Source organism: Bombina bombina, chromosome 2 (genome assembly GCF_027579735.1).
Source record: "Bombina bombina isolate aBomBom1 chromosome 2, aBomBom1.pri, whole genome shotgun sequence".
NCBI lineage: Eukaryota > Metazoa > Chordata > Amphibia > Anura > Bombinatoridae > Bombina > Bombina bombina.
Window position 1 is genome coordinate 1406481068 of NC_069500.1, and position 6000 is coordinate 1406487067.

Here is a 6000-nt window from a genome sequence, read left to right on the forward strand (position 1 = left end):
GTTCTTAAATACGTATTTCTACATATATATAATGGTATTTTGGTACAATATATATCTAAACCTATATATCCATATGATTACTATACATAGGCATAGATATATACAGATATATTTATGAATATCTCTTTAAAAATACATAGAACATTTTCTGCTATGTGCAGAACATTGGAATGTGAAATATTTACAATAAATACATAATTAAAACCTTAATTAAAGGGATAGTAAAAAACTAAAATGGTATTGTTTAAAAAGATAGATATCCCTTTATTTACAATTCCCCAGTTTTGTATAACCAACACTCTTGTATACATATACCTTTTATCTCTGTGATTACCTTGTATCTAAGCTTCTGCTGACTGCCTCCTTATCTCAGATCTTTTGACAGACTTGCATTTCTGGCAATTAGTGCTGACTCTTAAATAACTCCACATGTGTGAGCACAATGTTATCTATATGAAACACATTAAATAACACCCTCTAGCTGTGAAAGTCAAATGCATTCAGATAAGAGGCGACCTTCAGGTCGTAGAAATTAGCATATGAACCTATCTAGGTTTAGCTTTCAACTATAAATAACAAGAGCACAAAGCAAATTTGATGATAAAAGTTGTCTAAAATTACATGCCTTATCTGAATTATGAAAGTTAAATTTGGACTTTATTATCCCCATAAATATGAATATCGTCTAAATATGTTTTTTTTCATGTTTTCCTCTACTTAACTGCAAAGGGCTCTAATGCACACAAACACACACACACACACACATATATATATATATATATATATATATATATATATATATATATATATATGTATGTGTGTGTGTGTGTGTGTGTGTGTGTGTGTGTGTGTGTGTGTACATATGTATTTAAGTTTTTATATGTGTGTATATGTGTCTGTAAATACATATATACACATATAAATACATAAATACATATATACACATATAAATACATAAATACATATATACACATATAAATACATAAATACATATATACACATATAAATACATAAATACATATGTACACATATAAATACATAAATACATATGTACACATATAAATACATAAATACATATATACACATATAAATACATAAATACATATATACACATATAAATACATAAATACATATATACACATATACATACATAAATACATATATACACATATAAATACATAAATACATATATACACATATAAATACATAAATACATATGTACACATATAAATACATAAATACATATATACACATATAAATACATAAATACATATATACACATATAAATACATAAATACATATATACACATATACATACATAAATACATATATACACATATAAATACATAAATACATATATACACATATAAATACATAAATACATATGTACACATATATAGACATATACATCTTTAGAGATGTATATGTATTTATCTCAATGTTAAAGTCCTTTGCCTGCCTTTTTTCTAACACCTGAGACCTCATTTTTTTGAGCACTTTTTTTTGCAATTTAAAAAAAATATTTTTTAGTGTAGTGTACTTTGTGATGTATTTTTGACGTTCTTTGTGACACTTTTATGTTTTTTTGTGCAACACACACCACAGCTCTGAAGTCGCATTAAATAACATTGCATGGTTATGTGCTATGTATGAATGTATTACTACAAGGTTTTCAGGGATAAATCATTGTCCAGCAATAATAATTTGCTGGCTTTTTTACAGGAACTAACACTAAATAAAAATATTTTAGATTGTACTAAGTTTTGCTTTGTATTTGAAACACTTTTTTAATGTTTTCAACGGAAAACCTTTACAACAAAATATTGAGTGTATCCGATCTGGATTCTGTCAGTAACAGTTTTATTTATTGAAAATGCTGAACAGTTTGGAGGGATGGTTAAAGGGACATTAAACCCAATTTTTTTCATTCATGATTCAGATAGAGCATGCAATTTTAAGCAACTTTCTAATTTATTCCTAGTGTCAATTTTTCTTCGATCTCTTGCTATCTTTATTTAAAAAGCAGGACTGTGATGCATAGGAGCCTGCCCCTTTTTGGTTGAGAACCTAGGTTATACTTGCTTATTGGTGGGTAAATGTCAGCCTTCAATAAGCAAGCGCTATCCCTGGTGCTGAACCTAAAATGGGCTGGCTGCTAAGATTTACATTCCTGCTTTAAAAATAAAGATATCAAGAGAACAAAGAAAAATTGATAATAGGAGTAAATTAGAAAGTTGATTAAAATTTCATGCTCTATCTGAATCATGAAATAATTAATTTTTTTTTGGTTCAGTGTCCCTTTAAATATTCTGACACATCAGTTTTTATCTATGAATGTTGTCTTCAGTTGTTCTAAAATCAAGTCCACTGTTTCGCAAACATTTATGTTTTGCAAAGTTAGATTTTGTATGTGAAACGTAACATTTTAGAATAAAAAACAAAACAAAAATACATTTAAAATAAAAAATATAATTAACATTGAAATATTGATTCCTAAAAACTTTGGGCGAGATTACAAGACTTGCGCTAGCCCAATGGCGATTTTTACGATCCATTTTTCTCCCGCTGATATTACAAGTCGGGATAAAACACGATTGCGCTAGCACAATAGTGTATTCCACTTTAATCCATACCGCAATATAAGAGCTCTGGTAAACTGTGTTCTAAAATAAAAAAAGTTGCAAAAAACACAAGAAAAATACATTACAAAGTGCACCCATAAAATACACTATTAACCCCTAAAGCACCACCCCCCCACATTGAAACACTAAATAAAAATTTTAACCCCTAAACCGCCATCCCCCCACATCACAAACTATATAAACTATTAGCCCCTAAACCGCTATCCCCCCACATCACAAACTATATAAAATATAAACTATTAGCCCCTAAACCGCCATCCCCCCACATCACAAACTATATAAACTATTAGCCCCTAAACCGCTATCCCCCCACAAACCAAGTAATAAACTAACATCTAAACCCTCTAGCCTAACACCCCCTAACTTAACCCCAATCAAAATACCCATAAATTAAATTAAAACTATTCTAACTACCTTTAAAAAAATAAAAACTTACCTGTAAAATTAAGTTAAAACCTAAGCTTACCCTAAAAAAACCCAGCATTGCTTAAAAAAAAATAGATTACAATAAATTAAAAAATAACATTACAAAAAATTAAAAACCTACATTACATTACAAGAAATAACAAAATATACCTTACAAAAAATAACAAATGAAATTACCAAAAAAATAAAAAAAAATCCTATTCTACAAATAAATTACTAATATCCCTTAAAAGGGCCTTTTGTAGTGCATTACCCTAAAGCAAACAGCCCCTAAAACAAAATAAAACTCACCCCATTAGCCTACAACCCCCCAAATAAAAAAAGCTGAATAAAAAAGAACCTAAACTACCAATTCCCCCTGAAAAGGGCATTTGGATGGGCATTCAGCTCTTTTTCTGCCCAAATAAAACAAAACATTAATATTTCTATAAAAGCAAGGTCACTTTAGATTCAAATCTAAAAAAAAAAATCCCACCCCAAAAATCTAAGTCTAACCCCAAAATTGGTACTCACCGATGATGATGGACGGCGCTCCATCTTCACCTCGGTGGTGATCCAGGGCAGAAGAGGGACCCGCGATGGTTGAAGATAGAGTGCCGCCGGGATGAAGTTGGAGCGCCGCCCATCATTATTGTTGAGTAACAATTTTGACTTATGTTTTTTTTTTGGGTGGGTATTAGAATAGGAATTTTTTTTTATAATAGTAAGATTTTTTTGTGTGTAAATGTTAGGTTTTTATTTTTTTATTAAAGAGCAGGCAATTTTAATCAACTTTCTAATTTACTCCTATTATCAAATTTTCTTCGTTCTCTTGCTATCTTTATTTGAAAAAGAAGGCATCTAAGCTTTTTTTTAGGTTCAATCTATGGACAGCACTTTTTTATTGGTGGATGAATTTATCCACCAATCAGCAAGGACAACCCAGCTTGTTCACCAAAAATGGGCCGGCATCTAAACATTCTTGCATTTCAAATAAAATGTGATAATAGGAGTAAATTATAAAGATGCTTACAATTTAATGCTCTATCTGAATCACAAAAGAAAAAATTTGGGTTCAGTGTCCCTTTAATGTTAGGTTTTTTATTTTTTGTAAAGGGCATTTTTTTTGTAACGTAGGTTTTTTATTTTTAAGTAATGGTAGTTTTTTTAGGGTAAGTTTTTATTTATTTAAAGTAGTTAGTCTATTATTTAGTTAATTTATTGGTATTTTAAATGGGGTTAAGTTAGGTGTTAGGTTAGGGGGTTTAGATGTTAATAATTGTTGTGGGGGATGGAAGTTTAGGGGTTAATAATTTATTTAGATAGTTTGTGATGTGGGTGGATGGTGGTTTAGGGGTTAACAGTTTTATTTAGTGTTTGCGTTGTTCGGGGATGGCGGTTTAGGGGTTAGTAGTTTATTTCTATAGTTTGGGTTGTGGGAGCATGATGGTTTAGATATTAACTGTTTTATTTAGTGTTTGCGGTGTGGGGGGATCGTGGATTAGGGGTTATTATGCTAGGTGCTTATGGTAGGAGTTTGATTTTTAATTTTTTGTTGTTTTCGCGAGTAGGGTTTTTTCCCACTTTTTTTCTCCATTTATTTCTATGGGGCAACACATGCACGTGCACTCGAAAACTCCGCTAGCGATGTTTGCGCTTCTCGGGCTGAAGCTAGCGAAAAAACATATTTTTTCAACTTGTAATACGAACGCATTCCGAGAAGCGCAAAAAGCAATTCGCTAGCAGTGTTTTCACTTTTAAAAAATTCCGATTTGCCGTGTGACTTGTAATCTCGCCCTTTGAGTATAAGCATTTAGATTTGAATCTAAATTGACATTGCTTTTATAGAAATATTAAAATTGTAGATTGAATATCAATGGGAGTACTTTAGTTGAAATATCTATGGCAAAAACCAGACATATGCTCATTCCTTACTATTTGCTGACCCTTCTGCAACTCTCCTACACTATATAATTGTTCTGGTTTTCCATAGACAACCTAACCATGTACCCATCACCCTATCACCTTCATAATACTCATCTTTTAAAACACTTCACACCACTGCACTGGCTCTCCTTGACTCAGACCCTGTCCCCAGGTTCCAGAGAAATATTGAGAGGTCTTTTTTAGCACTGTTACATGGCTAACATTTTTAGTCTGTGTGAAAAGCATTAAGGATAATGCCCTAGTGAACATCTTGCTTTAGCATTTAACAAAAGTGTATTTATCTATTTTACTTTCTTATAAGTTTAGATGTTTATATATCAATTATTTTGATGGCTTAAAAGTGTCCAATAAAGTGTATTGCTTTAAAAAACAATAATATCTCAGTAATATTTTTCATCACTCCAGGTAAAACAAGTGCAATAATCAAACTAATTATTCAGGCTGGACCTGCTGAATCTCATCTTTGCCCATTTCCAAGTGGCATTTCTTGACTGTTTGAGAAGCTTTTTTTTTTTTTTTTTTTTTTCAACATTGATGTATTTGAGTGCACAGTTCAAATTGCACTGCCATGCTCTTTAGCTTGTGTGGCAATTAAACAGTGTCATTAGAATGGTCATGATTGCAATTAAGTTTAAAGGATTACTTTCTGTTATAATTTTTAAGCTAAACAACTAACATATTAAAGTTAATAAACATTAATTAAAACCTACTTACCTATATTTTCTCCAAAACGAAGTTTCATAACGTTCTAAAAGTTATATCTTTTATTCTCTGATGATGTCACGTTATCCTGCCCACTATTTTCAGCACTGAGTGTTCAAAATACTTAAACCAATAACTTTGTGTTTAAAGCGCCATTTTGAAACCTAGGTATTGTAAACGGATTGGTACAGAGGAAAGGATACCCACGGAGTGGGTTTGGAAAACAATTAAATTTGCAGACAAGATTTCTGATATACGGTAGAGATATGTTAATGAAATGCTATTGATAAAAAGCGTATTTGGG